The sequence below is a fragment of the Erpetoichthys calabaricus genome, chromosome 9 (assembly GCF_900747795.2).
Source record: "Erpetoichthys calabaricus chromosome 9, fErpCal1.3, whole genome shotgun sequence".
NCBI classification, from domain to species: Eukaryota; Metazoa; Chordata; class Cladistia; order Polypteriformes; family Polypteridae; genus Erpetoichthys; species Erpetoichthys calabaricus.
Genome location: NC_041402.2, coordinates 76,890,761 through 76,912,382, shown reverse-complemented (window position 1 = coordinate 76,912,382; position 21,622 = coordinate 76,890,761). Strand labels below are relative to the sequence as shown.

Genomic DNA, 21,622 nt, shown 5'->3' with positions numbered 1-21,622 from the left:
TGCATCCGCAGGCTAAATAATTTTATACATTATAAAGATTAAACCAACTGAAAGAATTGGACAGGAATAGCAACTCTCACATCTTGAGGAACAACACTTACACGAAATATACCATAATTTTGAGCTGCAACACTTGAAATTATATGAAAAAGCATTACTGTAACAGTTTTGGAACAAAACTCTGGTATAGGTTCATACTCCATTCCAAAGGCAGTCTCTGCACAAAATAGCTTTTTTTTACATTTAGATCTACCTTTTTAGTGCAACTTCTACATATTTGTTTTTCTCTCAACATTTTACTTATTCTTTGACAATTTCTCAACATGTATTAAATATAAAAATGAAGATGAACGGGACATCACAACCAAGGCCAAAATGAGAAATCAGACTTGGGCAATTTTACCCCTTAAAACACAAGGACCAGGACAGAAATGCCCCACAAATTACATATTTTGTAATAATTCAATAAACTCACTATTGTAGTAAAAGTAGGCAGATGTGGAGAGTCCTGCTAAAGTATTTCTTAAACCATTTCTTTTTCTCCCAGCTTTGTGTGCGGACTATATTAACTCTTTTAGGGCTAATTTTTTTTTTTTTTGTTTCTTTTCTTCCAGGGCTGAATATTTTTCCAAAAACTAACTTTTAAAAAAGAACACAAAGCAATTGTTTAACATATCAAATCAGCAAAAAATATTTACTTTTGACAAATGTTATTGTCTTGCATGTTGTATGAGCCTGCATATACTATGATTTCACATACATGTTACACAACAAAGTCCTGCAAAGTATCATATCGCTCAAAGCAGCCAATTGCATGCATTGCCACATTGCACTGCTTACAATATGTGTTGCACTGGTGCTTCTTTTTCAATTGTCTGTTGCTGCACTCTCTCACATATATTGTTAGTGTGTACTATAGAGAGACAAGTAACCTGTTTGACATTGTGCCATGCCACTGCCACCAAGTTTTCCACCTGCATGAAAACCGTATTGTCACCTCTTTTCATCTTCAGCCTGTCTGGCTTCAACTGTGAAGGCATGTGTCTCTTGTTCACCCTCACTGTGCCAGAAGCTCCAATTCCCCTGCTCTGTAGCTCCATGAACAATTCTGGGCATGTGTAAAAATTGTCCATGTACACAACATGACCCAAATGTTCATAGCCCTGAAGCAGCTCCAGCACAACCCGACTTGTCAAGGGACAGTTCCTCTTTGAAAGAAATATTTTCTCGTATATATAATTACTTTCCGGCAGAAACCAGTGTTTGCTTCTGCCAGTACAAAATCCTTTATGCCATACTTTGTGGGCTTGTCTGGCATATACTGGCAGAAAAAAAAGTGTCCCCTTTTATTTTATCATAGATTCATGCACAGACAAATCATGGCCAGGCTGATAAAATTCTTTATATGTTGGTTCCACAATGTCAAGCAGGGGCTGAACTTTATACATGGGGTTATAGCCTGGTTCACCCCTTGGGATTTGCTTCTGGTTATCACAAAAGTGAATAAAACTTTGCAGCGGCACATACCTATCACGCGGCATAACCTGTCCAAAGCCACCAGGGGACAAAGCACCTTTGGACCAATGCTCCCTGAAGTTATATCACTAGTCTAATCCTATCTCTATTTGTAATGCCACAAAGACCTTCATCTAGTCTTTTGTTGTGGGTTTTCACTTTGAAAAATGAGAATGCGGTGTAAGCACAGCCCATGATTCAAAAAATTGCTCTGCATACCTGTTTGTCTCGTCTGACAGTAGTTCAAAAGCAGCCTCAGGAGAGAGCAGCCTGAAGTAGTCCAGCAGCTGGTAATCTGTTGTGTCCAACAGCAAGCCATGCTGACTTGTGAAGTCCAGTATCCAGTTTGGCTCCCACGGATCAATGTCTGGGTATTCCTCACACACAAACCTTGCCGTAGGTGTGTCAGCTGCGCAAATGCGCTCAACTGGCAGCCGATCAGCTGGGGCAGCTTCGGCTGGTGTCTGATCAGCTGATACCAGTTCCTCACTCTCTTGCTCGATCTCCCAATCACTGTCAACAAAATCAGGTTCTGAAAAACTAGGGGGCTCCGCCCCCTGCTCGCTTCGCTCGCCAACCCCTGGTGTTGGGTAACCCGGAATACATTGATGTATGTATGAGATATATTGGAGTGTAAAGGTGTAGATGACGAACAAAGGAAGTAAAGAACCCATAGCATGGCACATTAGAAAGATGTATGGGAATATTTCTTTATACACAACATTTGTAGTAAAGATGGTGTGTTGTCCTTGAATGAGTTTTCCTTGGTATGGAGTATCTACAACTTTAACTTTAATGTTGGATGAACGCCGAACTCTTGAGAAGGCTACATAAAGTTGTCCATGTCCAAGTACAGACTCAGAGAGGTATATGCCAGCTCTGTCCATGGTTTGTCCTTGGGATTTGTTGTCATGGCAAATGCAGGTTTAATGGGAAATTGGCATTGTTTAAGTGTAAAAGGTAATTCCAGGTCAGAACTTGTAAGGTCAACTCTAGGAATCAAAACAGTATTGTTAGAATGTGATCCTGTAAGTACTTTTGTAGTCTTAGCTAATGGGTGACTGTTTATGACTTCAGCGACGTTTCTCATTATCAGCACTGTGTATTGTTTGTTTTCATGAAGGGTCATTCGTTGATAGATTGCGACATCTGGATCTAACACGTAGATTTGTGCATATTTGCGTTCGTGATTTGGTTCAGGGTGCACTGTTCCAATCCGATGTAATATTTGTCCACATACGCAAAAGCAGTATGGGCCATTGCCAGCTGGTGGCCTGATATTTACCCCGATAGATGCAAAAGCAAATAAACTATTGTAGGATCCAATGCAGTCCATAAAGTTTTTACTTTCGGGTACATTGTTAGTTAGAACAGGCGGGCTCGTTTCTGTATGTCCGTCAGTTGAGATGTTTCGTTTTGGAGCCGTGACTCTTTTGGTTGCGTTGTTTGAGAAGCGAGTGGTAGGCGCCTGCAATCATTGTTTTTATCCAGGCGGGCTCGTTTTTGTAGCCCAGTTAGTCGAGCTCTTTCTTTTTGGAGCCGTGCCTGCTTTGCTTGAGGAATTTCAGACGCGCATTGTAGGCGCCTGCGTTCATTGATTTTATCCAGGCGGGCTCGTTTGTGTATCTCCGTCAGTTGTGGTCTTTCGTTCTGAACCCGTGCCTGCTTTGCTTCCGCAGTTTCAGATGGGCGTTGTAGGCATCTATGTTCATTGTATTTGTCCATGCGGGCTCGTTTTTGTAGCTCCGTTAGTCGAGCTGTTTGGTTTTGGAGCTGAGACAGTTTTGCTTCCGCGGTTTCAGAAGCGCATTGTAGGCGCCCACGTTTAATGATTTTGTCCATGCGGGCTCGTTTTTGTAGCTCCGTTAGTTGAGCTGGATCGTTTTGGAGCCGTGACCGTGACTCCATTAGTTATCCATTGTCTACCGTTAGTAATATGCATAATTACACTTACTGTTAATACAGAGCGTTTTCTGTGGTTGTACTGTTAATAATGCATCACTGTAATGCGATTCACATATGCTATATGGTTTGGACGTGTGAGGATGCCGAACATTTAATACGGAGAGTTCATTTATTTTTATTACCCGGACCATGCTGTGTAGTGTGGATGTTTAGTTCAGAAGCGCGTTGTAGGCGCCTGCGCCTTTCGTACTCTCTTTGTGGACCTTTGCGGACTCTGTAGTGTCTTCCATTTGACTCTGGGGTGCAGTGCAGAATCCTCTTTTCTGTGTGGCGTTAGTTGAGCTCTTTCGTTTTTGAGCTGTGACTCCTTCGTTTGCGGTTTATGAGACGCGCGCTGTAGGCGCCTGCGCACTATGTCTCCTGCGTCCATCGCCGTGTACCTGCGTCCGTGCCTTCCGGTTGGTTTACCATTCTCGGTTAGTAATATGGATCAGAGCCCGACTCAGCGATAATGTGCAAAACATCGTCTGCCGAGTATTTTCTTTTCTGCACTCGCTTCACTCCCTCGTGAGATGTCATGCCATCTAGCCTTTGTTTACATTTCGTAACTCATGCAAACGCAAGGATTAGATGCCGAGTCAATGAGTCCAACATTCCTCCAAGCAGAGAGGGAATGCCTGTGACGTAACAGAGTTTTGTCGCTATTAACAGCTGATTGTCACCCTCTACCCCTGGATGTCGCCTTTTGTCAACATACGCCCTCAACCCCTCCTGTCGACAAAAGTCGACATCCGCCCTAAAAGAGTTAATGTTATCCTTTGTAAAATGGACTGCTTCATTCTAAAACTGACTATTGCAAAACCGGCTGCAAACACAGAAGGACAATACCACCAACACAAGCCCATAACTATTAAACTGATCAATCAAACTGAAAAATTAAAGCTAGATTCAGTTGAAATACAAAATGATTGCTGTTAAAGCACAATGACTGTATTACAAGTACTTCCAAGGTTTCCCTCACAGTAGCACCAGTGCACTTGTTCATGATTGTCTCCTGGTCTCCTCCTGATAATCAGTTCTTCTAAGTCAGTGCATCTGTAAGCCAACCTTTATTGGCAACTATGTACAGTAGGTGTCTTTTTTTTAATATTCACATTGATGTAAGCCTGGAGAGTCCACTTTTGGAGACTGCAATCCTTTTAATTCCATGCAACCACTGACATGTTGCATCACTGTCAGGCTGTCAGCAGTTTCACCTCTTCATGACAGAGAAGTTATTATTGTTCAGACTAAAATACAGGACTTTTAAGTACAAATACAGACAACAGTGGATTGGAATTTTACATATTATATTATATATATACAAAAAAAAATCAGTAGGGCACAATCCCAGCCAGGTTTGCTGATGAATAACACTAACCTCTAGACCAGTATAGCAGACAAATAAGATGTGCGATGGCCAAATAGAAAAAATGCAGTAAATATTTACAGAACAGCACATAGCTATGTAATATCACATATCTCACCAGTTATTAATATACCACGTACATATACAATGTAATGAAAAATGGATGGACCACTATTGAATTGAATCAGAGCAAAATGCCACCCACAACAAATGACAGTAAGTTTAGAGCTGGTAAAACACAGTTAAAATTCCAGTGTACACTGGAATAACAAAAGAGTAACATTGAGACAGAGGTAGTCCTTAAATAAGGCTGGAGCAGTACCTGATGTTAAGCATGACATAGCTGTCATATTACAGCAGTTCATCCCCCTTGAACTTACATTAGGCCATAATTGAATTAGCATTCTAGATAAACAAAACAAAAGGAAATTTTCAGATGTGCTAACAGAAGATGAAAAAAAAAAAAATCAAGATTCTAATAGTAACTGAGAATATAAGCAAATATAAAGACAGTTATATTGGCACAATACTGGATGTTTACATTCATCCTAGAAGCTTAAGATGTGTCTATGATCTGGTTATGTCGGTTTAACAAAGTAAAGGAAATATTGCAGTGCACAGGGAGCAGGGTGTCACAATTATGCATACTTTTAGTATGTTTAGTTTCATATATGTTAATGTATTCAATTAACTAAACCTGCGGGGGGGTTTGGGATGTTGAGGGAAGTTTTCTTTTTTGTACTTTTGAGTGTTATTAGTTCAATCCTTGATCGCTTTGAAGCCCAGTTACTTCCAAAACCACACAACTCTAGTAGGCTGTGGGTGGTGCTTTGTCTTTGACTGCTCTTCAGTTGAAAACACTAAGAACCAGTGAACCATATGAATCTTTTTTTCTTAATCATCTAAAGATGATCAATAAATTATGTTTTCTTAGGTTTTTCTTAAATTGAAGGAAAATGATCTAGGGTAAACATTTTCTGTCTGTAATTATATTGCTTTTCTTATTTATTTATTTTTTTAAATAAAAGAAAATTGAATCTATATATTGCTTAATTCGTCTTTTTTACTGTTATTGATTACACTACAATCAGTTTTATTATTCTGTTAGGTAAATGTCCATTTATAAAAAGCTCCTAGATTTGAGTATGCAGGGGAGCACAATTTGCCCCAAGATTACAAACATTTGCCTACGCTGCAAGCAGGGCTTACAATAAATGTTAATATATCACACTGTTCATTTTGTAAATTCTTGATGTTTATTGGCAATTGTTCTCTTTTTGGAAAGCTAATGGACTGTCTTAAATAGTAGGTTACAACACAAGTATAACATATGCATTATTAAACTGGCAAAATATGTATATTTTGCTACTGTCACCAATGGGTACTCTGCCGTACAATATAAATTACTTTTACAAAAGTTTTTTTGCTAGAAAAATCTTTAGACATAGGAGGGAATGGGAAAAGCTGTGAGAAGTGTGGAGTGTGGATTTCTACAGATTAAATAAAATGAAGAGTTGGGGTTTCAAGCAGCTATGCAGTCTGCAAGTTGATCCAATCTGAACAGTAAAAAGTTTCTTTCAAAAAAGGTCTCGACTACAGTTGGGCAGTGGTTTTGCTCTCCAAATTTTACTTCTACTACAGTTCTGCTTGCATCAGCTTTGCTGAATACACTAAAATTAAAAACGTACATTTGTTGGGGTCAAACTGATCTTTTGTGCCTGTGTTGGCTGGGATTGGCTCCAGCAGACCCCCGTGACCCTGTGTTTGGATTCAGCGTTTTGGAAAATGGATGGATGGATGGATGGATATAAACTAACTACAGCTCAGCTTTGTCAGAGTGTCAATTTATATTTCTTTGGACTAACAACGCGAGTTAAAGTACAAGTTACCATCCAGTGCCATAAATAAGTTGTCAACTCATAGCAAAGGTTGAAAATGCCTATCTGCCTACATTAAATCTAGCAAGTACATTTAACAGACTAGTCTACCTATCATGTTTAGAAAAGATGGAGACATGTAATTAACTGACAAGCCAACTGGATTTTAGGTTTGAGCAATATGTAAAATTTTCTGTTCAATTCAACTGTGCAGACATGTGTCTCCTGTTCACCCTCACTGTGCCACAAGCTCCAATTCCCCTGCTCACTGTCCCTAAAAATACTGTCCACAGACAACGTTGGGGTGTAATTTTAGTTAAGCAAAGCAATACAGTAATCCCTCGCTATATTGCGATTCGCCTTTCGCGGCTTCACTCCATCGTGGATTTTATATGTAAGCATATTTAAATATATATCGCGGATTTTTCGCTGATTCGCGGGTTTCTGTGGACAATGGGTCTTGTAATTTCTGGTACATGCTTCCTCAGTTGGTTTGCCCAGTTGATTTCATAGAAGGGACGCTATTGGCAGATGGCTGAGAAGCTACCCAGCTTTTTCTCTCTCTCTCTCTCTCTCTCTCTCTCTCTCTCTCTCTCTCTCTCTCTCTCTCTCTCTCTCTCTCTCTGACGTAGGGGGTGTGAGCAGGGGGGCTGTTCGCACACCTAGATGATACGGACGCTCATCTAAAAATGCTGAAAGATTATCTTCACGTTGCTATGTTTTGTGCAGCTGCTTCCTGAAACGACAGGCGGCACAGTGCTTCGCATACTTAAAAGCTCGAAGGGCATGTATTGATTTTTGACTGAAAAACAAACTCTGTCTCTCTCTCTCTCTCTCTCTCTGTGTCTGCTCCTGACAGAGGGGGTGTAAGCTGCCGCCTTCAACAGCTTTGTGCTGCGGTGCTTCGCATTCTTAAAAGCCAAACAGAGAGAAAAGCAAACAAATCAATAGGGCTATCTCTGTGACAGTCACTGCTCCTGACATGCACTCCTTTGAAGAGGAAGATATGTTTGCATTCTTTTAATTGTGAGACAGAACTGTCATCTCTGTCTTGTCATGGGGCACAGTTTAAACTTTTGAAAAAGACAAATGTTTGTTTGCAGTGTTTGAATAACATTCCTGTCTCTCTACAACCTCCTGTGTTTCTGCGCAAATCTGTGACCCAAGCATGACAATATAAAAATAACCATATAAACATATGGTTTCTACTTCGCGGATTTTCTTATTTCGCGGGTGGCTCTGGAACGCAACCCCCGCGATGGAGGAGGGATTACTGTATTACTTTTCTACATTTCCAGTAAATTTCAATTTAGCCACAGGCTGTCATTATTAATAGCCACGCACTGTAATAAGCTAATAAAATACATAATTTAATAGAGAAAAACACAAGTGAGCAAATAGATGGTTAAGAAGAAATTAACCTTGTTTATATGGCAACACTTTGGCTTCAAAGAAAATGTACAAGATGAGCCAAATAAATTATCCAAAGTTATTTGTAGACAAAGCAGGAAAGTTGTTGCAGTGAAAGATTCAGAAACTATGAACTCACATAGCCATTTATACATAACCTATGCGCTATAGTACGCAGTTTAACCCAAAGTCGTCAGCATAAGTGCTAAAGGCTCGTTTCACCAGCCATTAATGTTGCTTCTGGATTAAGAAAAAGCAAAAAATATAAGCACGGCAGTGCAAAATGGACATAATGGTACCACAGCTGTTTCACATTATTTACTCGAGTAAATTGTGTTTCATTCACACATTCCCTCCAATGTACTGTTTTAAAACCAGTAGCACTTTTCCTTCTAACCCCAAAGTCTCATTACATGACTTCTAGCCAGAGGGTATGTCAAACTTGATGACTGTGTTACTGTTCTTATCAGTGGATCATGTCAATTTATATGAATAAATATCACGATTACTTTCTAGAAAAGTTTCACACTCCTAAAGAACCTCATTTTCTCCTCTTTTTTTCAACAGCAAATAATGTACTGCCTGATGAGAGCTCTGTCCCCTCATTCTGGAAGAAACAATAGCACAGTAGATTGAAAGGTAATTGTAAAGCAGCTTATGTGTATTTGAATGTAAAATCCATATTACTAACCGAGAATGCTAAACCGGATGATGGACGGAGGCACATCCGGCCATGGGTCGTAGCTGCAAAAAGAGGTACTGCGCAGGCGCAAGAAAGGGCCGCGAGAGGCGGATGAGGGGCCGCGAGAGGCGGACAAGACCACAATAAAAACCAGTGAGCAAAGAAAAAAAGAGGACAAAGAAATGAGACGCCGAAAGGAAAAGGCAAAGATGCAAAAAGAGGTACTGCGCAGGCGCAAGAAAGGGCCGCGAGAGGCGGATGAGGGGCCGCGAGAGGCGGACAAGACCACAGAAAAAAACCAGTGAGCAAAGAAAAAAAAGAGGACAAAGAAATGAGACGCCGAAAGGAAAAGGCAAAGAAAAAAGTAGTCAAAGGCAGGCACTGCACGAAACCCATTGCACACGAAACTAGCACACAAAAAAAAAGAAGACGCTCGCGCACAACAACAAGGCTCCCCCCCCTACAGGCACCGGACGGGACACACACAAAGAGGGGGATTCAACAAGCCCCTGGAACACAAAACGAAAGAAGACGCTCGCGCAACAACAATCCTCACCCACAACCCCCCCCCCCCAAATCAATAAGAAGTGACACCCAAAGCCACATATCTAAAGGAAACGTCCATATTAAACATACGTCATCTCAAAACCTTCACACTAGGCAGCATAGGTGGATCTCATTAAAATAAAGCACTATTAACCGTTCAACTGGAGAAAAGGCTCCATATTAACAGTGAGTGCGATCCTCCTTATTACTTATACATATTTCGCACGCTGAGGAACAAACAAGTCATGCATACACGGTCACGGGTACAAAACGATTCGGATCGGATAACGGGACCAAACACACGAACACGAATGAAACCAAACAAATACACGGCGGCGCATACAACGTGCTTCGGAAAATACGTGAGAAAAAATGTCTCGGATCAAAAAACACAAAGCTCAAGTAACCCCGTTACAGAGACGTGCCCAAATGAACAGACACATTGAACGTAGATGCATACAGCGCGCGTCTCAAAGTGCTGCATCGAAACAAGCACGATTTCAAAAGAAAGAGCTCGCGTCTCAGACATACAAAAAAGGGAGCAAAGCAACGCGCATATGACCGGCCAGAAAACAAGCAAGCAGGACTCAAAAAGCAGAAAGCTCAACTGACCGACATACAAAAACGGACAAGGCTCAATACAAACAGTGCACGACGTAGAGTGAAACGGACTTTGCGCAAAGCGGAGGCGAATCAATTAAAAATCAAAAATAGCGCGTCACAAATAATGGACATGCAACAACGCGGCACTCAAACACCACAAGCAAAACATGCCCGTCACAGACATCAACGCCAGACGTCTGCTAAACGCTTACGCCAGTTGGCTGACAACGCTTTCATTAATGAGTCCACTATTGAGGAAAATTCATTGGGATTAATGAATGTCATTTGCAATCATTGTCATTCACTTAACTTCACAGAAGAAACAACTGGCAATACAAATAATGAATTTACACGTTGTTATCAAAAGGGGCAGATTAGACTGCCTCCTTTACATTCATATCCTGAATATCTACAGAAGCTTCTAACTAACGATGTGCCTGAAAGTAACAACTTTATGAACTGCATTAGATCCTACAATAGTTCATTTGCTTTTGCATCTACCGGAGTACATATCAGGCCACCAAAAGGCAATGGCCCATACTACTTTCGCATATGTGGTTAACACAACGCACTATATTATGTCCAAAAAATATTAATGTTAATCACATTATTAACCAGGTCATTTCATTACTTCCTGGAGAGACACGGCTCTTTCTAAGCTCTGACAAAGTTGACTCTGATGACGACAATGAACATCTGAATTTCCCCTTAGAATATTTGAACACTATTAACCCGGACGGATGACCACAACACAACCTTACCCTTAAAAACGGAACAATAATCATGCTATTAAGAAACCTTAACACTAAACAGGGTTTATGCAATGGCACACGGTTAGTCGTCAACACCATAACACACGATGTTATTCAAGCAACAGTTCTTTCAGATTCACATGCTAACAATACTGTTCTCATTCTTGGAATTGACCTTACGAGTTCTGACCTAGAATTACCTTTTACATTGAAACACCGACAGTTCCCCATTAAAGCTGCATTTGCCATGACCATCAACAAATCACAAGAACAAACCATGGACAAAGTTGGCATCTACCTCTCTGAACCCGTTTTTGGACATGGACAACTTTATGTTGCCTTCTCATGTGTTCGACGTTCATCTCACATTAAAGTTAAACTTAAAAATGATCCATGCCAAGGAAGACTCATTCAAAGACAAGACACCATCTTTACTACTAATGTTCTATACAGAGAAATATTCCAATAAAACATTACTCTATGCCAAACACTCTATTTTGTATTTATATAGGCATCATCCAAACCTGCACACTATTCTATATCTAATTCATACATCTCACTCTTTGTCATTCCCCAACGCCAGGGGTTGGCGAGCGAAGCGAGCAGGGGGCGGAGCCCCCTAGTTGTTAACTCAAACAATTATGTAAATAATCACAGTCCGATCAAATAATCATGACAAGGCAATTATGCAGTAACGCTGTCAGGTTTATCTCTATTAAGCACTTCTTTATACCAGAACCTAAAATGTACCTACACATTTTTTTTTCTTCAACAAAGCTATAAAAATGAACCCAGGGTAAAGTCAACTTCTCTGCCTTACATCCAAACTTCCTACATGTCTTCACGTTTGCCATTTTCCTGCAGACTTAGCAATACAATTCTATGTACTCCAACAAACTTAACATATTATGAAATGTCTTTTCATGAATGATTTGCTTAGGCTTGGAGGAAGCTTGCTGTCTTGATCATCATTTTAGCTTTGCTATACTAACTATAATATAATATTTTAGACTTGATAGGGCTGCTAACTCATGTGGCAATACAACTGTATTTGTGTAAATATGACTTTTAATAAACAACATATGCATCCAAGATGCTACCTGGATGGACCAATCGGGACCAATTAAGTTATGCCCATGCCCTTCAAGATTCACAACCTTCAAAAGTCTACTTCATTAGATATCTTTTTCAGAACGATGAATCGAGAGTTGGTTTTTTTGGGAGGTTGGAACAGCTTGTTTTGAATAGAAACACTGTCCCGTTTTTGACCTTAGAAAAAAATAGTTAAGAAATAACATTGAAGGTCAATTATTCTTTTAAAGCCAAAGGTAACTTCTGTAGTTTGAACTATTTTTTCAGTTTCAAGCCAAATGATGAAAAAATAGACACAAAATTAAAAATATGCTATTTCCCAGAAATTACTAGGAAACATTAGTCAAATATGAACAATTTGTGAACACACTTCAAAACAAACACTGGTGCACAACATTTATGATTGATTTTTATAAGCAGTTTCAACTTGTAACCTTTTGTTATTTATAGACTGCTGTTACCAGTGAATGTGTTAAAATATAAAATTTGCACCAATTGTAAACAAAATCTTTATATATAATACGCTACCGTGGCTGTCTGTTTGTCCACGATTTTAAATCACCTGTAGCTTGCAAACCATTTGACCTATTGACCTGAAGTTTGGTACACATACTATGTGATGACTACTATCCGCTTTCGGGGTGATGATTGACCTCTAAGGTTATTTCTCTTTTTAGTTTTATTTTATCGTAGATTCAGGTCTCGGCAGCAGCCAGCAGAGCAGCCGTGCAGCGCAAGCATATGGGTGCCGTTCTCATTCCTACCACCTTCGGCGTCACTTCCCCTACCTCTTAATATCTTAAATCATTCTTGAGGCAGATTGAAGACTTAGGCGTCAGCTTAAGTGAAAAATTAAAGAAAACGTACAAAGTAATTGCAACACCAACACTGACTTAATCAGTTTTAACGCGAAAAGAGAGAAAGTATGAAAATTATGAATGCTCAAGTGTATTCACTGCACGTTATCATGTAGTGCGCCATTACTGGTAATAAATAATTCTAATATGTCTGCATATTACACAAGACATTATACAAGTATCTTACCCAACAACCAAAAACAACAGTAGAATTACCATTTACTGCCAGTATTGTTTTGTCAGTTATTTGAATACAATAAACAGTTTTCAACACATTCCTCTATTATGCTATTGAAAACATTAATGGGGGGTTCACTACAATGCTTTAATCAATGGAACTTTAAGGGGTAAATTTTCAGAACATTTGTAAAAGGTTAAGCTAATCGCATCTAAAATAATTTTTCAGCAGTTCTAAGGCCCCCCTCTCATCTGGCATTAACATGTATTTTTGGTGATGCCATCACAAGTGAAGAGCACTTCAGCACCTTTAAATAAAAAAGCAGGTCTAAAATAGATTTAACTGTACTTAAACTGTGATCAGATCACTCTATTACATTCGCTTTATCAGAAATGAAAAACCACCACATTTAATTCAAGTGTAAATGCAAATGAACTTTATATCCACATACAACAAAATAAGCAGAAGGTGATTTGGATTTTGTGTGGGCTTGAGGATACTGTATATCAATGGGGACATGATCTTGACCCAGAAGGCAAATTTTAATGACAAGCATAAATTAATTCAGCTAATCTGCAGTATATTCAGATTAAAAAAAGTTCAGCCCCTTTATACCTAGCATTATCACTTTCCAAAAAGAACCCAGATGTAGACTATTAAAATTAACTCTTTCAGTTGTATTTTCAAACATACAGGTAAATGAGCAGCAAATATTCTATTACATCTGTGCATTAAAACTTTATAACGCAACTTAAAAGCAACATAAATGCGAATTGTTTTTAGCAATAATTACTTAAATTGTAAAAGAATATTTAATGTAATGTTTATATTTCAACTGAACACAGTATTTAACCTCTGTGTAAGTTCGTTCACATATAATGCAAAAAAAGCACATATTGTGATCACTATGTCGGTCTGTCTACCTGCCTGACAATTCTTTGTCTTAGAAATATTTCAAGAAATATAACGAAGACCTGTTATCTGTTAAGTTATTTGGAAACTCTTATGCAGAAACTGCATTCTTTAAAGATGTGTTTATTTCTTGCAGTTTATTTTTTAGTAAACAAAACCATTATTGTTCTGGTTTAAAGGATTAATGTTTAAGGTTTTAGCCTTTCCTTTGAGGAACATTTCCAAAACAAATACTAGTTTTACCAGATTTCAGGTTTGAGAATGCAAATGAGATAGAAATAATACTGATCAACCAACCGATTTTCTTTTTTTACATTTGATTTCAGAAATTGGAATTTTCACTATCTAGGTGGTTGTCAAAACCATTTCACCTCTTAGTAATATGCTATTACGATAATACATTGTATTGATATGGCCAAGAATATATACCTACATAATCTGAATAATTAATATTTAAAAGTATATTGAATAAAAAAAAAATCTAAATTTACACATGTAGCAGACACTTTAAAGCAATTTATGGAAAGAGTTCAACATAATCTAGTAAAGATCAGTCTGGGGACTATTTTGAAACAAATTGTTACAGAACAAAATTATAAAATTGACAATAATAACTGACCTAACAGTACTCACATTTACTGTACTTTCCAAATTTTAAAAATAGCATTAACACTAGAATTACCACAGCCAACGAAAAAAACTCATTAATCCAGCCCACCTTAAATCCCTTCACAGCTCTCAGTCAGCTTCTTTTGTCTTCTAAATGTGTAGATAAGCCCAAGCAGCCTGCTATACCATCCATATCCCCCCACCCCCATCCCCGCCACCGCCTCAGAACAGGCAAGAAGTTCTCCAGGTTCCTGCCTTGATTGATTATCTGGGAGTGAGCTACCCAGAATTGAAAGGGGAAATAATCTGATGTGTGTTTTGTGTCTACAACAATCTATGTAAACACATCGTTAAAACAAATGTTGTTCATATTTTCGTAATAAATGACAAAATGTAGACATGAACTGTATAATGTGTGAAGGCTGATGGCCAAATATCAAATAAACACTTTCACAAAAGGTGCAAGTACAATACGACAGCTTCCGTGGTGCAGCAGTTAGAACCACCGATTTATAATCCAGAGGTCTTGAGTTTGCAACCATCGCCCCGGCAAATTTGCCATTTTGTAGTGAGCTACTTTTATTGTTAATATTATACAATAAAAACATACATTTGATTTGTGTCTGTAACAACTGGTGTACATTTATAGTACTTGTAAAATTTAGTGTTTGTTTTTTTTTTTCCTCCCACTTCTATTATGTGAATTTCCCCTTGGGATTAATAAAGTATCTATCTATTCTCTCAGTCATGATCACGATACAACACCCAACCCCCCGCCCCAGATCTGACGCGGTTACTTTTTATCTGAAACTGTAAATAACTGTAGGTGTGAGTAGTGTTTTGAGACAATGGAACTGGAAATTTTCTGATCAGTAGGGATAAAAGCAGACACACAAACACAGGTAAATCTTCCTTCTTCATATCTCACGGTCACTTGAAATTTTTTTATTCAGTTTTATTAGGTGTTCCCGCCCACGCTGAATTAGTATGCACCTTATGGTCCATGATGTCAAAGCCGCACTGACCAAAAAAAAAAAACACAGACATAGGTATGTATATATGATATTTGGAATAACTCATTTTATGACCTGTATAGTACATTTCGGAAAACATTGTGGCACTGATGCAACATTATTTATATTATTCATATTTATTCGCATGCCTTCTTGCGCTAGTAATCAGTGACTGCGTTCCCCCCAATGCCACCCCCCCCCCCCCCCAATCTTGCCCATGCCATCTGCACATTTTGGTGCACGGTGCCATTTCTTTTATACTCCAGGACATGCAGAGGAAAAAATAGTACAGAGAGGTCAGTTCTGTGCTATATGCAATCATCAGATTCAAATGTCTTACCCAGTTTGAGGCAGTTCGGGGGGGTAGGGTGATTTGGTGGTACAACAGGCTCCTTGCTGCTTAGGCTGACACATTTACAAGACAAAAGACACTGACGGAGAGGTGCGAAGAGATTTAAAATGGGCCGGACTAACGAGTTTTTTTGTAGGCTCTGGTAATTGTAGCGTTAAAACAAGTTTTACCAACACTGGTCAAAATTTAATGAACAGAACAATAATGAAGATTTTTTTTTTTTTTTTTTTACATTTATCAAAATGTATAATAAAACTAACACTAAACTTAAGAGCAATTACATACCTAAAACATTCAAGCTAATTAAAAGCTGTCAAAATTAGCGAGCTTATAAGAAGAAATAATACAGTTAAACCTAGATAATATCCTTTTAAAATACATCAATAAAAAGATGCATTGGACTGATTCGTACGTAAATACTATTTTTGTTTTCTTGGCAATTGAAATTGATGATAATGGAGTAAGCAAATCAAACCATACGCAGTTCAACATAATTACAGTCACCTCGACTGCAGTTGTTCTTGTTAATGTACAGTACCACCAGAGGCTTTTATGTGAACTATTAACATTTATATATTTTTTGTATGGCACAGTTAATGTGAGAATCGACTACTACAGTACCAACTGACTGAAAATCTGATTGAAAAGAGTTCAAATGAGGTGAGCATCACGAAAGTTAGTCATAAATGAAATATGAGATTACAAGGACAGCAATTAGTAACACTGCCTCAGCAGCAAACAAGCTTCTGCAAATACTCCTGAAACAATTTCAAGGTTTGCAATACATACATACATATTACAGCATGGGGCTACAAAGCTAATATATTAAAATATATGTAACTCTTCTAGCCAGTAAGCAAGTAAAAAAGGGTGTAACCAAATAGAAATTACTGCAAACACAACAGCAAAATCTGTACTTATGGGTTTATTGAAGTAGAAAAAAAAATAGAGATAGACATTTGATCAATTGTGTTCTGATGCCCATTCAGGTAATCAAAAATTAAATATTTTCTTGAAAATTCTTGTGGGATACTTCACTGATTAGTCACAGCATATAAATTCTCAATGGAAGGTTTACCAGGAGACATCTGTGTCAGCTTATATATGTAAGCATCCACACAACCTAAAAATTATGCTGTTTATTGAATGCTGCATGTACAGTGGAAATGAGAGTACAGAAAGGAAGTGAAGGATTGTGATGTGGTGCAGCAACAACCACCTGCATTCAAACACTACAAATGCAGGGATTCAGCAGTGGACTTCCAATGTACAAGGATGCCCTTGAGATCACCGACATAATGGTGGAGGTGATGCAAACTTATAATATGGGGTTCATCTAATTATAAAGAACCTCAAATTCAGATCCTGAAGGGCTGCACTGACTGTAGATTATCATTCTAGCGAGTTTCTTTATTAGAAGCCAATTACTGCACATGGAACATACCTTACTGCCTTACCTTAACTGACTCACATCTTAAGATTCCAAAGTCTTGCACTTAACTAGTAGTTTGCACTTTGTTTTTACTGTTTTCCAGTATGATATTATTGTTTCCAGCACTCTTGGAACAAACAAATCACCCTTCTGGGATAACTAAGTAATGCTTACAAAACTGATTCACTTAATATGAATATGATCAATTGGAAATTTAAAAAAACCAAAAGGATATATTTAAGTAAGGGAATTTTATAGATGTTTCATCACACTATATTGAACCTATTTACATAAAAGGTTATGTTAAATACTGCCAACAATAAATATGTAAGCATATGAATATCACATCACTTTCAATTTTCTTTGTTCACATCTTAAATTCTCATTTATTTACATAAAATAAACAAGTCATGATAAAGCATTCTGATTCACTGTGCATCCTTCTGCATGGTTTCACTGAAAAGTAATCTTTAAGGTAGAGTACATAAACTATTATTTATTTACTGTATACTGCAACAATTTTTACTATTATTAAAATACATATTTTTTCTCATGTTCAAAATTTTTCACTACTTACATCTACTCCTGTGGAATATTCATAAATAATCCTTTACCAGAGTGACTCTTCTGGCCAAAGTGTGTGTATGCATCTGTTTCATCATCTTCCCATCTAGACATGTTTTCAGGAGAGGTGTCAACATTGTGCCCATTGCACAGACCTCCCAAAGCCAGGGACAGTCGGCAGATTAGCGTTTCTTACCAAAAGCTTACATCAAAAAAATAACTTTTTTGCTTTTTTTTTTTTTTTTTTTTTTTTTAATGTGTATGCTCAATTCTCATTATTCTTTTATATTTGCTTTGGCTGACCAAGATAAAAGTGTTGACTTGTATTTTGATAAATACTTAACATGCTTACAAAAGTGTTTATTGCATTTACAAAAACATCTTCAAAACAAGTTACTTTATTATTCTCTATATATTTTTCACAATTTTGTCCCCCCCCATTTTAAAGATGTGACATCAGCTTGCAACAATGAATAGTTTCATTTTTCTCCAAATTTTAAACTTTTGATTTCTAAAGTACCACTTCAAAAGCCACGTCCACATGGTACTGGAAATAATCAGAGAGCTATTACCACTTGACCACTTTAAAAATGTACACATAAAAAACAATACTGTCTAATATTTGCCTTTCTGCTAATTAATCTAAATTAAATCTCACAAAGGTTTGAACATCTTTGCCCTTATAGGTTTATTCTTCAAACTGTCTAAAATTCTACTTTCAACTTTGAGCCTGCTAAAGGTAAATATATTTTTTTAACTATGCTTTTATTTTTTGCTTCCAGTTGCAAGTTTTGTTTTGTGGCTTTTAAACTTGAAAGGGCTACCAGTGCCAGTTATTTTTACTTTGACAACACAACTGAAATGTAGCTGATGGCTAAATCATTGTCCTTGAGCATAATGCACTACATCTTGATCATGGTGTTGAACACATTACTACCACACACCTATCTGTTTTCACATACACATCCTACATATTGTCCTGATCATAAAGGGCACTGGATTTTAGATTTACTGAAGATTTCTAGGCATCACCATTCAAAATATTCAATTGCTCTAATGCTGAAACCACAGTTCCCTCAGCAAGGCGCAATAATTTGTGCTGCTGTCTCATGGCTATAGCCCTTGGCCCAAAACTAGGTGCCTTTTCTTTCATTATGGAGTAAACACATTCTCACCATGTTTCTCTGAGTTTACCTCGCACATCCCAAAGCACTTGAAAATACATTACATTTATTACATTGTAATAATAATAATAATTCTTTGCATTTATATAGTGCTTTTCTCACTACTCAAAGCACTCAGCAATTGCAGGTTAAGGGCCCAACAGAGCAGAGTCCCCATTGGCATTTATGGGATTCAAACCAACAACCTCTGATTGTAGAAAAGTACAGAATTACAACAAACATTTCAAAACTTTTATCCTGTACATATTGTCACCATGTGCATAAAAACTCCAATCCTTTGCTTTCTCAATAGTGCTGTTGACTGCATTAAACTTTAGTTTATGGAACATGAAATGTCTCTAATAATTAAAAAATGACATTAAGTAAATCTAAGCATTGCACACCATACTTGTACATACTTATGTGTACACCATATACTATAATCTGGGAATAAGTTATCTTTTTAACATATTTCTTAAAAGGCCCTGTATAAGTTGCCAAGGGTGTATGTGCACTACAGTACAGTATCATTGGCAATGTGCATTTCAGGTTGGTTATCGACATGAGTCCGGATGCTGCTAGGACAGGCTCCAGCTCCCAGAGGCACTATACTGCATTTAAATAGGGTTGAGATTAGTTACATATTGCTTAAAGATCACAGAACACATTTTCTCTTTGCTTGGTGTATATATGTGGTCTTGTATATACATTAGCAACAAGAAGATGCCAACTATCATGATGTACCTGCCTTGTAACAGGTTCCGACAAAGTACCATGCAAAACGAGCCAAAAATGGATACATGCCCCTGGTGCTGGGATTGACTTGAGGCTCTCTCCAACAGGCAACATTTCTAGTATATTATGTATGACATTAATACAATTCAACTAACTATGCTTTGTGCAAAAACAACATTCAATATAATTACTAGAGTGCTTTAAAGACAGAAATACAATTCAACTAACTAAGTTTTGTGCAAAAACAACATTCAATATAATTACTAGAGTGCTTTAAAGACAGACCATAATGCTTAATTACAATAATCAAATAACAGTTAATTGTTACCATTCAAAAATTTCAAAGTGAAATAAATGCCCAAACGCATACCTTTATGAGAAACGTATGCAAATATGAAAACAAATAAACGCGTTACAAAAATAAATGTTAATGCTAAAAAGCCAAGATCGGTGTGCCAGGGCTTTCAAGTATAAAACCCCTTCCGTGGAACAGTTTCTGGGCACTTCCCCTAAAGCGCCAGTACTCTAGCTTTGGACATGCTGTCGCACCTCACTTGTCCTTTTAAGTTTTTAAAACGGTCCATATCAAATAAATAACTGTAAAACAAACACGATGTATCATTCAGACAACAATTCTTGGAAAACATTTCTCTCAGCCAGACTAAGTGCTACATACATCTCATCTTCTTAACCACTTTTCCTAGTGAGGGTCGCGGTGAAAGTGCTACATGTTGTTTTAGATGTAACAATGTAACTCATCTGTTCCGCACTGCATGTATGCAATCCCTCAGTGGTCAATTCATAATTATTATTCACGAAACGGCAACTAAAATGGCATCAAAACGATCACAAAAGCGTCATCGCAGGCGTTTCTTCTTTCCCCGCGTATATTCTAACGAGGAGATGATACGACGAGCAGAAAACGAACTTCCAATGAATCAGCTAAATTTGAAGCGCGGACATACCCAATCCGAATGAACGATGCATGTTCAACAAGCGCTTAAGACAGAAATGCAGAAGAACCAAACAATTTCAAAATGCCATTCTCGAAATGCCTTTGCAACCTAATTTTGGCGTTAAACAAAATGCAGAAAACTCGACGATTTTTTAAAGACAAGTCCATGAATCCCGTGCGCGAAATACTACTTGAATGACAAGACTAGATCTGCAAAGAAATGTAAGTGCCAAACTACAAACTGTGGCGTTTATTCGAACTCAAGTCTCACAATAAACTCACTCAAGCAAACGTCGGGGGACCCGCGAATGGTTAAACTACCCATGCTTCCAAAACCAACTGGAAAAACACACCAACGCCGCGCTATTCAGTCCTTGGGGGTATTTCTCGATAGTTACACCTCTAGTATAAATTTCGTTTCAGATCTGTATAGAAATACCAATGCCCTACAACAAACGGGGTTTACTCCGAAATGACAATTCAAGTTACACTTTCAGGCCCAAATTCCAGGGAGCACTTTTGCGCTAGACATTTGGGAAAGCATAAGACGCAAGGACTTCAACACTGCTACTTTTTTTCCCCGACTGTTTGCAGGTGGTCGCAACTGAATTAATGCTCAATTCCTTGGCAACAGCAACAAGGCCCGATGAATAATATATTTCTGCCCCTTAATTAACGATGACAGAAGCAAGCCATGTTGTCACAAACACTGCAGCCGTGACCGAAACTTCTGCCTATTCTAAAGGGGACGATCTCCTCTGCCACACTCGTAAGACCTGCGTCTTGTAACTTATATTCAAGTTATTTTAATGGGGTAAGACTGAAGATCAGTATGCTGGGCCTTCACATGTTCAGGTGGGCCGACCAGTCGGGCAACAATCTATTCAAATTTAAAAAAAGCTTCTGCAAGAGTAAAGAGTTCAATGTACAACTAGCACGTTGCCCAAAACTGTCACAGAATGTGTGAGCCAAGGTGTAATTCTGGGTTTATCCATTAACTCTCATGCCTTCTCGCCTATGAATGACTGAGGCCTCATCCACGCTTGCGTTTCAATGAGACTT

At 38.1% G+C, this 21,622-nt stretch overlaps 1 protein-coding gene across 1 annotated transcript in view; it reads right to left on the bottom strand.

Annotated features, from left to right (window-relative positions):
• The window catches only part of usp10 (ubiquitin specific peptidase 10), a 138,835-nt gene that overhangs the window by 116,767 nt on the left and 446 nt on the right, over window positions 1–21,622 (bottom strand). The gene's annotated exons all lie outside the window — the stretch shown is intronic.